This window comes from Tenrec ecaudatus, chromosome X (genome assembly GCF_050624435.1).
Source record: "Tenrec ecaudatus isolate mTenEca1 chromosome X, mTenEca1.hap1, whole genome shotgun sequence".
Taxonomy (NCBI): domain Eukaryota; kingdom Metazoa; phylum Chordata; class Mammalia; order Afrosoricida; family Tenrecidae; genus Tenrec; species Tenrec ecaudatus.
Genome location: NC_134548.1, coordinates 7,106,638 through 7,124,517, shown reverse-complemented (window position 1 = coordinate 7,124,517; position 17,880 = coordinate 7,106,638). Strand labels below are relative to the sequence as shown.

Below are 17,880 nucleotides of genomic sequence, written 5' to 3'. Positions count from 1 at the left end.
GATTGTAAATCTTTAAGGGAAGCGATATTCATCTTTCTCTTTCAGAGTGGTTGCTGAGTTTAAAGCCCCAACCTTGTACTTAACAGCCCAGTGACCCAAATCATACTTTCAGATAGTCTGCTTTATGGATGTGGGGGTAGTGCCAGGAACCCTGTTGGCTTAGTGGTTGCACATTGGGCTTCTAACCACAAGGTCAGCAGTTTGAAACCACCAACTGCTCTGTGGGACAAAGACAAGGCGTTCTACTCCCTTAAAGAGTTACAGCCACAGAAACCCACAGGAATAGTTCTACTCTGTCTGATAGAGTTATTGTGAGGTGGAAGAAACTTGATGGCAGTGAGTAAGATGTACTGCCATTTAATTAGGAAGACCGAAGAAGAATCTATGGGCTTGAAAAGAATATTTAAAGTATGATGTACTGCCAAAAGGACCAACAAATCTGTCTTAGAAGAAGTACAGCCAGCATGCTCCTTAGAGGCTAGGATAGAGAGAGACTTCATCTTACATACTTTGGACATGTTATCAAGGGAGACTTGTCCCTGTCCCTGGAGAAGGACTTCATGCTTGGTAAAGTAGAGGGGCAGCGACAAAGAGGCAGCCCCTCCAGCTGATGGATTCACACAGGAGCTGCAGCAATGGGAGCAAGCACAGGAACAATTGTGAGGAGGGCATTGGGTCGCTCTGGGTCGGAACTGACTCGATGGCCCCTAACAGCAGCATGAAAGGAATATACTTAAAAGCTCTTTATGTGATTCTGTTACCAACACAGTTCTCACTCAGTGCAGCTGAGAGACGTAACCTGCGATGAGATGAAACGAAGGAGAAGAGCTTTGCATTAGTTGATCAAGCAAAGAGCACACAGGGCCTAAAGTCGCCAAGGAAAGCTGCCCTGATGAACAAAAGGGGGTTTACAGTTTGATGCATGCACACCAGGATGTAAATTGGGAGATTATGAATATGTAACAGATTTCACCAAAAAGATCATGAATATACATTAGGGTGAGATGATAAGTTTTGCCCAGAGCTGGTTTATTGGATCTCTGATCTTTAAATGTCTTCTGAGTTGATCTGATGATGTCTTTCCATTAATTTTTGATTCCTTGACTTTTGTTCTGCGATGACTTGAAGGTTATGACTGTCAGTTTTGTGCATGACCCGTTGGCCAGGTCTGGTCCTAACCTATACTCACTTGCTGTGCATTAGGTGAGAGATATCCCAACATCCTGTTACAACACCTCCTATTGAAAGGTAGGTTCCTAGGGCAAGCTGTGGGATTTACTTTACACAGGCTAAGCAGGTTGGGGATTGGTCTCAATTCTCCTGTGCAGCCAGTACTGTGCTGTACCCTCCATCCTGTTTGCGACATAATATGAAATGGTTTCACTGCCTGCTTGACCCTAATAGAATTGAGCAAAACTTGAGTTTGACAAGCATGCCTTTAGGTTTATCAATGCGCATTTCCGGTCGTCTTTCCTGGGGAAAACCACACAGCCCTTGCTGTAATCATACGATCTTTATTGTTTGTGAGCGTCATGAAGGGATAACATGTTCATGAGTTTTCTAATGCCTGGCAGGTCCACTTCTTTGCTCCTACTCATGGAATACCATTTTGTAAAAGGCGTCCTTCAATACCATTGTTTTTTATTTTTTACGAGGAAGCAAATCTAACACAGGTCCTTGATGTAAAATTTCACAAATGTACACATTATTAAAAAGTAGGGTTCTTTGTTTTTGTTTGTTGTGGGCCGATGTGTTTACACTTTAGTGTTTCCAAAGGAACCTAAATACATTGTGCTCTGTTTTAAGTAAACTCATTATTATGTCTCAGCCCGACCACTTAAAATATCAAAGATCTTGGGTTCTCAGCCGCTATGATGACATCCTTTCTTTTTCTGCCTTTCTCTGCTTATAATTAGAAAGTATATTCAGCTTTGTGAATAATCGAGACCCCACGATGGAAAAACAAATAGGTTTTATTTAGTATATCTAGTATCTTGGTGAGTCATGGGAGACCATCCGTAAGCTTCAAAGGAATGTGTATTCCTTGACTGAATGAAGATGTCTGCTTGGACAGGAGAAGGAGCAGGTGTTGACAGACTGTGCTTGGCTTCATTGTAACTGTTGAAGATATCATTACAAGCATTTATTTACCGAAGTTGTCAAGAAGAAAAATCAATATCATAGGGACCAAACTGTATGGGTAAAAAATGAACTATTATTGAAGATCCCAAATTTATTTGATGAAAGTAGCCAATTGATCTGCTTGGTCTTCCTAACGTTGACTTTTCTACTTCTGGAAATGATGCATATTCTGTGTTGGTAGCAGAGGGTCAGTTGCTTCTTCAATTCTTAGATTTGCAAGCACAGACTCTTACTCTTTACAAAGGTGTCGACGTTTGATCATATGCGTCAATGACAAATACCTACATAAAATATGTACTTTTAAAATGTATTTTTATTTCACCCCCGCCTTTATTGGGGCTCTTACAGATATTATAGCAATCCATAGTTCAATTAGATCAAGCATGATTGTACAATTGTTGACACCATCATTTTCAAAACCTTTTCTTTCTTCTTGAACTCTTTGATATCAGCTCCCCTTTACTCTGCTCTGCCCCATCCTACCCCCAGGAACCTTTGTTATTATATTACATGCTATTATTATTGCCACTCATTTTTTGCTGTATCTTACATCATCCAATGTATCCCTTCACCTACCATTCTGTTATTTTTCCCCCTTGAGTGAGTGAGATTATATAGTCATTGGTGGGTGCTATCAGTTCCCCCTTCTCCCCCACCCACCCCACTTTCTGTACCCTCAGGAAATCATTCCTCCCATTACTATTTCTGAAGGGCTGATCTATCATGGATTTCATGAATCAAATGACCTTAATTATACAGATGAACATACCTAGTTCTAACAGGATTGATAAGGTAAAACTAAGACCATAATAGTAGGGGGAGGAAATATTAAAGAACTAGAGGATAATTATGTTTTTCAGCAATTCTATACTGCACTCTGGATCTATCATCCCTTCTGTGTGGCCTTTTTGTGAAGGACAGTCCAATTATCTTACAAATGGATTTTGGGTCTCCACTTTGCCTATGCTCCCTCATGTCAATTTGATTGCTTATTTTTGAACTTCTGATACCTATTCCTGTTGACACCTCATGATCACACAGTCTGGTATGCTTCTTCCATATGGACTTTGTTGTTTCCTCGAAAGACATATTTGATGAATCACTGAGAATATGTATAGGCAACCTCTACATATGAAACCAGTAAATTATAAAGCAAATTATATTTCTCCAAATGACTCTTATTATCCATAAGAACCATAAGATTGCATTTCTGACCCAGGACAACATCAAAGATCAATGACAACATTTTAGATGAACTCAACCATTTTTAAGTGTCTACAGTCATTTAACGTAAATTATACAGCCTAGCCTTTCAAGTGAACTTGCAGATAGTGTATAAATTGATTCACCATGGAACCGTAACAAACTCTAAAATGTATCTATGTTGTTTGTAGGTGCTATTGATTGGTTTCTGACCCATAGCAGCCCTATGTACAAAAGAACACAGCACTGCCCAGTCCTGCATCATCGTCACAATTGTTGTAGTAACTGTATCAACCGATCTTGTTGAGGGCCTTTTTGTTGTCATTGCCCCTCTACTTTTCGGAGCATGGCTTCCTTCTCCAGGGACTAGTCTCTCTTGATAACATGTCCAATGTATGCGCAATGAAGGATTGTCAGCCTTGCCCCTAAGGTCCATTCTGGCTGTAGTTCTTCCAAGACAGATCTGTTTCTTTTGGCAGTCCACAGTTTGTTCAATATTCCTCGCCAGTACCATAACTCAAATATATCACTTGTTCTGTGGTCTTCCTTATTTAATGTTCAACTTTCACATGCAGATGACGCAATACACCTTCAGTCCTCAAAGTAGCATCCTTGCTTTTCAATTTTTAAAAGAGGCATTGTGCAGTAGATTTACCCAATGCAATGCATCATGAGCATTGATTGTGGACCGAAGGAAGAAGAAATCCTTAACAACTTCAATCTTTGGTCCATTTATCATGAGGTTACCTATTGGTCCAATTGTGACGTTTGTGATATTCTTTACATAGAGGGGTGATCCACACGGAAGGCTGCAATCTTGGATCTTCATCAGCAAATGTTTCAAGTCCTCACTTTCAACAAGCAAGGTTGCGTCATGTGCAGATCACAGGTTATTAATAAGCCTTCCTCCAATTCTGCTGCTACATTCTTCTTCATATAATCCAGGTTCTCTGATTTGCTCAGCATACAGATTGAATAAGTACAGTGAAAGGATACAAGCTGACGTACACCTTTCCTTTCATGATTTTAAATTATATTGTATTCCCTTATTCACTTTAAGCAACTGCCTCTTGCTCCAGGTACAGGTTCCCCATGAGCACAATGAAGTCTTCTGGGATCCTCATTCTCCTCAAGGCTATCCGCAGTTTGTCCCAATCCACACAGTCGAATGCCTGTGGATGAAGCACCATAGTCAATGAAGCAGCAATAAATATCTTTCTGGTGTTTTCTGCTTTCAGCCATGATCCGTTTGACATCAGAAATGATGTTCCTTGTTCCACACCTTCTTAAAAATCCAGCCTGAACCTCTAGCAAGGTACTACTGCAACTGTTGTTAGATGACCATTGGCAAAAATTACTTACATATGATATCAATGATATTGTTCTATAGTTTGACCATTCAGTTGGGTCACCTTTCTTTGAAATTGGTACAAATATGGATCTCTTCCAGTCAGTTGGCCAACTAACTGTCTTCCAAATTCCTTGGTATTGATTGATCGATTTCCAGTGAGTGATTCCAGTGCTTCATCAGCTTGTTGGTATTACATCAATTGGTAATCCATCAATTCCTGGAGCCTTGCTGTGGGCTAATGCTTTCAGTGCAGCTTGAACTCCTTCCTTCAGCACCATTGGTTCTCGCTCACATGCTACCTCCTGAAATAGTGGGATGTTGACTCTCTTTTCTTTCTTTCTAAAATGCAGGCTGGGAACAAAGTGAATAGAATAATATTTTCTACCCAGCCATTTTTCCCAAGCCTGTTTTAATGCTCCAAAGTTTAATGAACAAAACAGGGAAGCTGCCCTGAACTGAACTCAACACTCTGGAAGACTCTCTGTCCTTCCAGCCTCTTTTGATGCTTCTGGCATCATTCAATACTTTACGCGTAGAATGTTCTAAGACTCCAACTGGAGATTTGAATTTTTTAATTTAAATTTTATTTTATTGGGGGCTCTTACAGCTCTTATCAAAATCCATACACATAACCATTTTGTCAAACGAATCTGTATATATGTTGTCATCATCTTTTTTTGCACACCTGAGTGCTTGTCATCATCTTTTACACAACATTTTCTTTCTACTTGAGCCCATGCCATCAGCTCCTCATTTTCCTCCTCCTCCCCTACCCTCCCTTTCCCATGACCCCTTGGAAATTTATAAATTGTTTTCTTTTTTCCATGCTTTACACCGACTGCTGTCTCATTTCACCGACTTTTCTGCTGTCCGTTCTCCTGGGATGGGGGCCACACGTCGATCATTGTGATCAGTTCCCCCTTATTTCTACCTCTCCACCTTACTCGTACCATCCTAGTACAGCTACTCCCCTTATTGGTCCTGAGGGTTTTATCTGTTCTGCATTCCCTGTGTTGTGAGCTCTTATCTGTATCAATATACCTGTTCTGGTCTAGTCTGATTTGTAAGATAGAATTGGGGTCCTGGTAGTAGGTGGGAGAAGCATTAAAGAATTAGAAGGTTGTGTGTTTCATCGGTGCTGCACTGCGCCCTGACTAGCTCTTCTCTTCTTTGTGGTCCTTCTGACAGGGGGTGTCTAATTGACTACTGATGGGCTTTGGGTCTCCACTCTGCCCTCCCCCATTCTCATTTATGTCCTCTTGGTTTGTTTGATTGTTTTGTTTTCGGTCTTAGATGCCTGAGACCTGATCCCATCGACACCTCATGATTACACAGGCTGGTGTGCTTCTTCCATGTGGGCTTTGTTGCTTCTCAGTTAGATGGTTGCTTGTTTATCTTTAAGCCTTTATGACCCCAGAAGCGATATCTTTTGATAGCTGGGCACCATCAACTTTCGTCACCACATTTGCTGATGCACCCATTTTTTCTTCAGTGACCACAGAATGCCGTGGTAGTAGAACAAATTTAATTGAGTTCTTTCCGTTTAAGATATGATGGGTGTGTTCTTCCTTTTTGTTTTTCTAACTCTATGGCTAGGCACATTTCATTACACTATTTTGCTGTCTTATAAAGCTGCCTTTTGAACTTTTCCATTCAGCTCTTTGACTTCATCATTTCTTCCATTTGCCTCAGCTACTCTATGATTATGAGCAAGTTTCTGAGGTCTCTTCAGACATCTACTCAGATTTTTTTCTCTTTTTTTCTGACTTTTTAATGGACTTTTGCTTTCTTCGTGAAGGATGCTCTTAATGTCCTCCCACAGTTCATCAGGGCCTCTGTTATTAGAGTCCAATACATCAAATCAGTTCTTACGTTCTCAAATTTTAGGTGGGATAGGCTCAAGGTCATTTTCTGGCTCTTGTGTACTTGTGTTAATTTTCTTCAACTTCAACCTGAACTTACGTATTAGCAATTGATTGTGCCATAGTCAACCCCTAGCCTAGATTTAGCTGCGGGTATTGAACTTTTCCATGTCTCTTCCCACACTCAGTTTGATTCTGTGCATTCCATCTGGAGAACTCCACCTGTAGAGTCACCTTTTGTGGTGCTGAAAAAAGGTATATTTTACCTGGCAGGGGAGATAGCATGAAGATGAAGGTGGTTTTCCTAGGGCAAGGCTGATCCATTGCACTGTGGATGTGCTGACCCCTGTGATTCCCCCAAATGTGGTAATCTTGACTGCATAATTTGTGGGAGTGGGGGGCTGCTCTCCTGTGTAAGAAAAAGAAAGAAAGAAAAGGGTATTTTCTGTGAAATGTGGTGAAGAAATTAGGTGGTATCCTGCTATCAGATAAAATAACATGCAATGTCTTAAAGGTTTGTTTCCAAACAAGCAGCCATCTAACTGAGATGACAGCTAAGTCCACATGGAGGAAGCACACTGACATCAGCAAAGAACGATGGTAAATCACATAATCTGAAGCCAAAAGAAGGAATAATATCAGAGACTAAATTGTAAGAATCTGATTTTCAGAAGACTATGGAGGACAGTAGGAGCCCAAGATATATTTGTGGGATCTACATAGGAAATAAATCTCCGGTAATTTCCCACTACTCATAATAGAGGAATTGAGAGAAGCTCAATATTAATGACTACAGTGAGAAGAGAATTGTATATATAATTTTTCGGGATTGGATGAAGTTTTAAAAAAAGTTGTTCACATTTAGAGAATTTAATTATCAATGAAAAAGTCATAATAGTTACTAGGATCTTAAAACATGCTTCCAATGCCATGTTCTTCTTCATATGAGGTCTTATGCGTTTTCTCTCTGAATTTCCAAGACAGTCCTAACACATGCTCACTGGTGGCAGAAGTATTTAAGTAGGGATGGGAATGAGATGGTCTTTCAATACTTGATTTGGATGCTAAAGGGAGCCAGTTAAGACTTTCTCCTCATATTATTTTCATTCAAGCTTCAACTTGCAGAACTTTGTCTGATGCAGCATTGAGTTTTGCTTGTCATAACCTTAATGCTTCATCTTACATGTAAAGATAGAAAGAACACCAAGAGACAGTTAAATTTGTCATCTTTGCCGCCCCACGAACAAAAATAGTTGTTGCTGTTTAGAATAAAAATCCTTCACTGAACCTTGTACACAGAAATGTCTTGGACAGTTTTCTCTCCTGAATTCGTGCCAGCAGATATTTGTATCCCTTTAGGAAATAACAAAAACTGTATTGAGCTCTGGGCCACCAGCCTCCATCCTGCACTTCTGACAAATGACTGTTTGACAAAGTTCTGTACTCCTCCTGGTGGTGAAAAGAAAACACTAACAGTAGCTCTCCTTATGGGAGGGTATGATTGACAGAAGAATGAATGCATTTTGACTGTGGTGTTAGTGAACCATGTCGAATACACCGTAGACTGCCAAAAGAAGGAACAAACCAGCCAGAGGAAATACAACCAAAATATTCTTTAGAAGCAAGGCTGGTGTGACTTGGTTCCTTAGGTGATCCCAAGAAAGACCAGTGTCTCGAAAGGGCATCGTTTCGGGTAGTTTTGGTCAGACGCTGCGTCGGCTCTGACTCCGAGTGACCCTGTGGACTACAGAAGAAAACGCCACTGGTTCTTCTGTTTGAGATCACGGTTGCAGCCACTGTGTCCATCCATCTCTTTGAGGATGTTTCCTCTTTTGGGATGCCCCTTTACTTTACCAAGCATGATGTCCTTCTCCCAGGACTCATTATTCTTGACTACTGGCCTCACCGTCCTTGCCTTTACAGAGCATTCTGACTGTACAGATTTTGGGCAGTCCTTGGTATTTTCAGTATTCTTTGCCCCCATAATTATTCAAATACACAGCTTCTTCTTCAGTCTTCCTTATTCAGTGTCCATCTTTTACATGCATATGACACACTGGAAGGTGCCCTGGCTTGGGTAGGAGCACTTAAGTCAGTGGTTCTCAACCTTCCTCATGCCGCGACCCTTTCATACAGTTCCTCATGTTGTGGTGACACACAACCCTAACCATAAAATTATTTTCATTGCTACTTCATAACTGTCATTTTTCTACTGTGATGAATCGGGTAACCCCTGTAAAAGGGTCATTTTAACCCCAAAGGGGTTGCGACCCACAGGTTGAGAACCACTGGCCTAAGTCCTCAAAGTGATATCCTTCTTTTCCAACACTGTAAAGAGATCTTGGGCAGCAGATTTCCCCAATGCAGTGCATCCTTTGATGTTATGACTCTTACCTCCATGAGTGTTGATAGTAGATCCAAGCAAGATGAAATCCTTCACTTCAATCTTTTCTCCATTTGCCGTGATGTTACCCATTGGTCCAGCTGTGAAGATTTTGGTTTTCTTTATATTGTGCTTTGTCCATACTGCAGGCTGCAGTTCTCGATCTTCATCAGCAAATGTTTCAAGTCCTCTTCACTTCAAGCAAGCATGGTTGTATTATCTGCAGATTGCAGGGGGCTACTAAGCCTTCCTCTGATCCCAATGCCATGTTCTTCTTCACATAATCCACATTTTTATTATCAGTCTTTCAACATAGAGATTGAATGAGTATGAGTATGATGAGATGATATAGCCTTGGCATACAGCGCTCCTGATTTGAAACCATACAGTGTTCCCACCACTGCCTCTTCATCCATGTACTTTCCTCGTGAGCACACTGAAATGTTCTGAGATTCCCATTCTTCTCAAGGTTTTTTATAGGTTGTTATAATCCAAACAGTCAGACGCCTTAGCATAGTCAATGAAACACAAGTAAACCCCTTTCTGAGAGTCTCTTCTCTTCGCCAAGATGCACGTGACATCAGCATGTCCTCTTCTGAATCCAACTTGAACCTACGTAACTCCCCATCAGTGTTCTGCTGCAACCGTTGTTGAGTGACCTTAAGCAGAATTCTACTGCCATGTATTATCAATTATAGTGTTTTTTAATTTTAGCATTTCAGTTGGGTCATTTTTCTTTGGAATGGGTACATAGATTGATCTCTTCCAGTCAGTTGGCTAAGTAGCAGTCTGCCACATTCCCTCGCATCCATGAGTGTGTGCCTCCAGTGCTTCATCAGCTTGTTGAAACATTCATTTTGGGTCGAGGGCTAATTAAAATTAGGGAACACCTCATTGAGTTGGATGAACACAATAACCACAAAAATGGACTCACATCAACGTAGTCTTCATGATCTTGTGCTCCTGGAACAGAAATACCCTGAGTGCACGACTTTAACTACCCGAAATTCATCCGCTCACATTCTAGGAGGCTGGAAGTTTAAATTCAGAATGCAGGCCACATGGAAAGGTCTTTTCTTTCAGTGTTTCCTGGTTCTAGGAGGTTCCCCACATGGTAACCTTGGCTCCACAGGTGTTCAATGCCCTCAGGTCTTCTTCGTGGTGGTATTAAGTCCTTTCTGTCTCTCCTCTAATATTCCTAAAGAGATGGACTCAAAAGACAACCTAATCCTGCCTCATTAGTATAAGTGTTTTATAACTGTTTCTACTCATGCCTCATTGGCATCATAGATTTACAGTATACCAGATCCTTAGATCAGATCCCAAACTGGATGATAATTTCATAATACCGAGAATAATGGTCCAGCCACGTTGACACATTATTTGGACAGGAGGGGAGCAGGGAGGGAACACAATTCAATCCAGAACATGTATCAACAGCCATGAAGAGGGCACAAGCCTGGGCAACATATTATTCTTGTATACATACTAAGGTCACCATAAATTAGAGCCAACTCAATAGCAATCACCAACAACACCTTCTTGTGGGTTGAGTTGTATATCCCAAATGAGATGCTCAAGTTCTGTCCCACGGTGCCTGTGAATGTGACCTAATTTGGAAACGACATCTTTGCAAGTGCAGTTAGTTAGGGCAACATGATGTCATATGCCATAGGATGGGTCCTAATCCAATGTGATTGGTGTTTAATGGGAACAGAATGGAAAGTGAGAACGGCACAAAGAGAAGACAGCTAGTGACAATGTGACAGGGAAGTAGATTTGGTGTTATGCTGTCACGAGCTAAGGACTGTCTGGGATCAGCAGAAGGTAAAAGAGACAAGAGAGGATCTTCTCCCAGAACCCTCAGAGAGAGAATAGCCATTCTGACACTCTGAATTCAGACTACCATTCCCCGAAACTGTACAGATGAAATTCTGTTGTTTAAATTGTCTACTTTCCTATACAGTCCTGCCAAACAAAATCACGTGCTCAACTTTTATCTCGGTCCCTTTCAGTATTTTATTTCTTTGAACAACTGATTTTTTTACACTAAAAATCATTTTATTGGGAGCTCGTACAACTCTTATCACAAGCCATCCTTCCATCCATTGTGTCAAGCACATTTGTTGCCATTATCATTCTCAAAACATCTGCTTTCTACTTGAGCCCTTGGCATCAGCTCCTCATCCTTTCCTCTCCCTCCCTGGGCCCCCTCCCTCATGAACTCTTGATAATTTATAAATTGCTATTTTGTCATATCTTACACTGTCTGAGGTTTCCATTCACCCACTTTTCTGTTGTTCATCCCCCAGGGAGGGGCTATATATAGATCCCTATAATCCATTCCCCCTTTCTACCTCACCTTCCCTCCACCCTCCTAATATCACCACTCTCACCACTGGTCCTGAGGGCTTCATCTCTCCTGAATTCCCAGTGTTTCCAGCTCTTATCTGTACCAGTGTACATCCTCTGGTCTAGCCAGATTACAGCAACTGATTTTTATCTTCTAAGGTCATTGGCATGAAAGGGAGTTAGCAAACTGGTTCGATGCACGGCTTTAGGTACAACTTGAGAGAGTATCTATGTTCAATGTCAAGATTTTTTCAGGATCACAGTAATATATTCAATTTTATGGTCAGAGGGCTAGGCTTTAAACCTCAAGATCCTAGCAGTAGGTATTGCGTGTGTTTTGTTGTTATTGCCTCTGAGGAGAGAAGACTAAAATTCTAAATACACCTAATGTGTCATTCATTGATGGAGTAGTTTGGATCCAAAGGCCTGATTATTATGTGAACATGGGCATTATTTGAAAATGGAGACTGGCCACGTCAGATCACAAAATCAAGGACGCCTACATCCTTACATAACTGCCAAATTGCATCCTTCCACAACTGACAAACCACCGAGAGTCGTGGCCCAGCCATGTTGACACATAACCTTAACCGTCACTGCCAGCGTTCCTCTCACCTCTCATGCTGATGTTCCTCCACTGCCAGTCTTTTGCTGTTAATGTGCAAAATAGATAGTAGTGTTTTTTTTTCTTTTGACAATTGTCGTAAGTGAGAAATGTCAGATAACGAGATTGTTGATTAAAGGCGGAGTGGGTGTATAATGAGCACAGTATAATTTCTCAAGAGTAGACAGAGACACTTCACTTTCTGTGTAAAACAAGGTTTGGAGAACATTGGCTCATAAAAGGCCATCTTTCCGACACAACGATCACCAACTCTGACTGTGTCAGGAGGTCCCCATACGTCCTCCTTGAATGTGTGTCCTTAGGAGAGTTCTGGGGAGGAAGCACCAGCACATCTTGGCTTTAAGGGGGTGGACACAGATGCTCTGTATCCCATGGGTAGTAAGTGGCACAGGCTGACTCCAGCCAGATCTTTTTCAGTAAGAATCCATCCTCTATGGCACCAGTTGTTGGCAGGGGGATGGGGGGTTGGCCTCTAGAGGACATTTTATAATGTTTGGAGCGGGCAACTAGGAATAGAGGTGCTCTAGCTTCTTGTGGGTAGAATCCGGGCACACTGCTCAACCTCCCACAATGCATAGGACAGCCTCACATGACAAAGAGTCATCCAGCCCAGAATGCCAAAAGTGCTGTAGTTGAGAAATCCCGCTGTGAAGCGGCGTTCCTCCAAGTATGGCCCTTACATCAGCAGCATCGTCAGCATTTGGAGGCTTGTTTGAAATGTACAGCCACAGCTCTTAGCCCAGTCCTATTGAGTCCGATGTGCCGGGGACGGGACCCAGGCACCTGTATTCTCACGCGCCCCAGGTTCTTCTAGCAGGCTCAGCGGGAGAAACTCTGCCCCAACACCAGACTGGTGTGTCTCTTGCTGAACCAGACATGACTGTATGGACTGCTCACCCCCTCACCTTGTAGAAAGACGGTTCTCTCTGGGCTTCCAAAAGAGGAAAGACTAGCACATCCTAGGAGCAAGTGTGACTCATGGGGACTTAGTGCAAATAAATGCTAAGAACCACGCCCAGCTGAAAATCTACGAGTCTCCTTTTTCTTAGTTTTTCTATTTAAGGAAGAAAGGCTAGAGATTCAGTTCAGATCCAGAAGAGGTGTATAGGTACGCTAGTTTGCTTATTGATGCGATGATCAAAAAGTTAAACATAGTAAGGAGGTTCAGAGGAACCCCTTTGAAGAGAGTAATATCCAGAGAATGGTAAAAAACAAAGTTCATTGAGTTTCATGTTTACTGGTAGCCATGAAATACATCTTTTTTCTCTATGTTTCCATTTTTCAAATCAAAGATGGCTTTCAGAACTAGTGGATGAATTATGTTGATTGAGGTCTCTCAAAAAAAGTTGTTCATTGATTGGCATGTGCTTTTTGTGGGAATGCAATAGAGGCATGGGTGCATCCTTCAGGATCAAAATGTCAGGTGAAGAATCTGAGTTCAGCTAGTTTTAAATACTATTCTCGGACTCTTAAACAACTCTGCTGGAACATTAAAAATACATATTTAAGAAACCCCATTATTTTCAAAATTAGCAAATAAAAAGGACCACTCTAATTCAGAAGCCTTGGATAGTGATTAGAACCTTTGAATTGTTGTTAGGCGGTTCTGCGCCCTAGCAATCCTATGGGCAGCAGAAGGAAACACCGCACAGGCCTGTGTCACGCGCACTGGCTGCAGCAGTCTCTCGGCAGGGAGCTGCCGGAAATTCCAGTTGGATTCAGAAGAAGACGTAAAATGAAGGCTCTCATGGCTGGTATCAGTTGGATCTTGACTGAACACGGAGAATATCAGGAAAACGTTTACTTCTGCTTTATTGTCTATGGAAGGCGTTCGATGGTGTAGATAGTAAGAAACATGGATAACATTGCAAAAATATATACATTATAGAGAGCCCACAGGGGCAGTGGTGTTCTGTCTTATAGTGTTCCTTTGAGTCAGAATTGATTCCCTGGTAGCGAGTTTGGTGTGGGTTGTGTGTGTGTGTGTGTGTGTGTGTGTGTGTGTGTGTGTGTGTATAGAAGCTGTGCATATGTAAGGATTCATTCTTTCTCATAAAATAAGGGGGCACTGTAGGTTTTCCCATCAGGATGGTGCGTGGCGGGATTGTATGTTGAAACCATACTTATTCAATGCATGTGTTGAGCAAATAATTTGACAAGCTTGACTCTATGAAGAAGAATGGTATGGGGCTTGGAGGAGGGCGTATTGACAACCTACAATATGCAGATGACACAAACTTCCTTGCTGAAAATGAAGAAGATTGAAACACTTACTAATGAAGATCACAGACTATAACTTTTAGTATGGATGTTACACCTCAATGTCAAGAAAAAAATCCTCCCAACTAGACCAATAAGAAGCTTTGTTATAAATGAAAACAGCTTGAAGTTGCCCAGGATACCATTGTAACCAATCTACAATCAATGGCTATAGAAGCAATGGTCAAAAAATCAAGCGTCATGTTGCATTGGGCAAATCTGCTGCAGAAAACCTCTTTAAAATGTTAAAAGAGCAAAGATCTCACCTTGAGGACTACTGTGTGCTGGACCAAAAACATGATGTCTCCAATCTCCTGGCATGCATGAAAAAGCCAGGCAAGAAATAAAGATGACCAAAGAAGAAATGAAGCATTTGGCAGTGGTTCTCAGCCTTCCTAATGCCGCGGCCCTTTAACACAGGTCCTCATGTTGTGGTGACCCTCCCCCCCATAAAATTATTTTCGTTGATACTTCATCACTTTCATTTTGCTACTGTGATGAATCGGGAGACCCCTGTGATAGGGTTGTTTGGCCCCCATAGGGTTCACGACCCACAGGTTGAGAACCACTGGATTATGGTTTTGTCAATTAATCTTGAAAACCCCATGAGCTGCCAGAAGATGGTATGATGAGCTGCCTTGGAGAAAGGTCAGCCAGAATGTGCCTTTGTGGTGGGGCTGTGTTAGTCTGGGTGGACTGGAGAAACAAATTCATAGACACACATATGTGTATAAGAAAGAAATTTATATATAAGAGGAATTGAACATTGAGAAAACATCCCAACCCAGTTCACTCCAAGACCATAAGTCTGATTTTAGTCCATATGTCTGAAATCAATCTATAAAGTCCTCTTTAGACTCACAAAACACATGCAATGAAGCCAAAGACAGGATGATCACAGGCCAGTGGATAGAAAATCTTTGGATCCAGTGACACTGGAAACATCTCAGCTCTGGCAGGGGCCTCTCTGTGGCTTCTCTGGCTTCCGAGGTCTGTTTGTGTCCATGTGGCTTGTCTTCTGCAATGTCATCCAGGGAGCAGCAGAGGAGAGCGAGCGAACGAGTGAGTGAGCAAGAGAGAGAGAGAGAGAGAGAGAGAGAGAGAGAGAGAGAGAGAGAGAGAGAGAGATTTCCTCCTCCAAGGAAGAAGTACCAGAATTCTCAGAAGGCCATGCCCACACAGAAGTCTCATTGGCTAACTCCAGATTGACAGCTTGGACTCCACCCATACACCTTTAATCCTTAAATTGACAACAGATTAGGTAACTGCCACAGGGACTGTGGAGACTTTGTCTCATGTAACTTGGACATGGCCAACAGGAAGCACCAGTCCCTGGAGAAGGCCACTTCTACAGGCTCCTTAAGGAGATGGATTGATACAATAGCGGCCACCATGGGCTAACACATCATCATGACCATGAGGGTGTCGCAGGGATGGGCAGTGTTTAATTCTGTTGTCCACAGGGTCCCTTCGAGTCAGAGCCAACTTGACAGCACCTACCAATCACAAGACCAACAGCCAGGGCATCAGTCTCCAACATGAATGATGCCTTAATATGAGGGAGTCTGAAGAAAATGTATTGGGATTTTATTATTTTGGTGGCTGAATATTCACTGTCAAGATTTTGCCCTCATTAGGCGATCATGTGTATCAGTCAGTGAACCTGCAGGCTCACATGTTTGTAGAAGTTCAAGAAGAATGTAAGGAATTAATTCATCAGACCCTTGCCCTCATCCTGGGGCACCGTTGCTCTGCCTCTGCTAAGTGAAAGAAAGGCCAGGGATTGTAGTATCAGGGATGAAGTTCATCTAGAAGGCTTCTCCACTGATGGAAAGCTTGGAAATGGAAGTGTGAGTTTTCCCCATGGTTGAGGTTTTCCCTTTTAAGTATTAACTTCAATTTTCTTCAAAATCATTAGCCTAACAACCTAAAAGGTTGTGGACATTTGAGTTACCTATTGACTTGTCATTGAAAACCTTTGAGAGGCTCATAATTGGGCTGAGAGTGAAGAGTTGGGAGCTGCAAGAGGGATACCCCTCCCTACTCACTGGGGCTTCACGGGGTGGTGCTTCTTGTCTCCAGCTATCTGAGTCTGCGCTGTACCACAGAACCCTCCGAGGAGCCTCCAGGTATGTGGGAATGCTTGTCTGGTTCCCTGGTTGTTAAAGATGGTGCAGCTAATTCAAATCGGTTTTCTTGTCTCCCCTCATCCATCACTGTCTTCCAGCCCCTCTCACCTCCTCCTCCTGCTGGGCTCAGACTGGAGGCAGCTTTTTAGGTTGCCATGGGAAACGAGATAAGCAAGTTCATTAAAGACCAGGAGTTCTAAACACCATCTAAAGTATATCATCTCTGGCCAGAGAAATCTCAGAGGTTTTTTATCTTGAGAAGAATGTTCATATGAAAGCTTTGGAGTTATTTCTGGGTGTAAAATCATGCTTTCGATATTTGGGGGCCCTGAGAGGACTAACCGGTGAATAAGTGAAGGCATTTCTGTAAATAATTTGTTCATTCACTCAAAGGCTTTTAGTTGTGAAGTTTGATGGCGCATATTTTGATTTCTGATAAGAATTCAGAGAATTTCAGGCTCTTCCATATTCTGGGAAACATTTTTCCCTATGCAAAAAGGCCACAGAGACCTTAAGTGACAGAGTATAGACAAATGGGGAATACCAAGAGTTCATGTCCACTTTGGCCATTGCTCCATTGTGAGCAGAACACATTGGACAAGAGGATTCATGACCATGGAGCAGGACTTTCCCCAGGTTTTCAGTGTCTCAGGTGTTCAAACCCTGTGCAACACAGCATTGGAATTTATAATGAGCATGAGAGCAAGGGGTGAGGCTCACTGGGATGAAGCCCCAGCCATGCCCACTCTCCCCATGTCAGTCATTGAAAACAGGTCATCTGTCTACTCTGATGCAAGTGGGGTTGGCATGAGTTGAAACTCATTCACCAGCAACCAGTTTATACAGTCAACTGGGGCATGTTGTAAGAAAAGTAATCCATGGATTCCCAAATGGATTAGAATCCTGATGAATGTCATTGGCGGTCAAAAACTAACGTGCACAATATTAGCAATGACTCAATTGGTAGTCAATGTCCAGCGTCTCTGAATATTACATCTTAAGACAAAAGTCAGCCAATGAGTTAGACCCAATGGTAAATAGCAAGAGTTTACTTTTGTACAGGGCTGTAAAGTTGATTCTACTTATGTCCCAGTCACATTAACCATCCCTACCTTGTGAGGTAAGAGAGCAAATATTACCAACAGTTTCTAGAAGAGAGAGATTTAGGGATTTAGTGACATCATGCCATCTTGTAAGTGGCAAAGCTGACATACAGAGCTCTTGGTGCAATGTTGAAGAGTCTCCAGGCCTCCTGGGGGCAGGGCCAATATCCAAGGCATGCTTTCCTCTTTCGTCGTTTCTTCTGGAAAGTCATTCCATATTCATTCTGTATTGCTGGAATTCGTGGTCCTCCAATAGCACCATTCTTAAAAACGCCTGTAATGTCATTTCATTTGGCCTGCGAAGGAACGCTAGGAGGGACACATGGCCAGTCCCCCATCTTGAATTGTCAACTTCAATGTTCTCTCCTTCTCATCTTAGCCATTGGATTTGATTTTAACAAGACCATTCGATTAAACCCTTCACTTTAATATTCTTTTTAATATTTCCCCTTGGCATCTTTGATCTCAGTT

At 42.1% G+C, this 17,880-nt stretch overlaps 1 protein-coding gene, 1 non-coding gene and 1 pseudogene across 2 annotated transcripts in view; 2 read left to right on the top strand and 1 right to left on the bottom strand.

Annotated features, from left to right (window-relative positions):
- Positions 1-17,880, top strand: part of ARHGAP6 (Rho GTPase activating protein 6) — a 517,936-nt gene that overhangs the window by 292,709 nt on the left and 207,347 nt on the right. The window lies entirely within an intron of this gene.
- LOC142435345 (small nucleolar RNA SNORA36 family) lies at positions 5,039-5,171 on the bottom strand. Its single transcript, XR_012781417.1, has one exon. It is a non-coding gene; the product is annotated as a small nucleolar RNA SNORA36 family (small nucleolar RNA).
- Positions 6,816-6,970, top strand: LOC142435118 (U1 spliceosomal RNA; annotated as a pseudogene).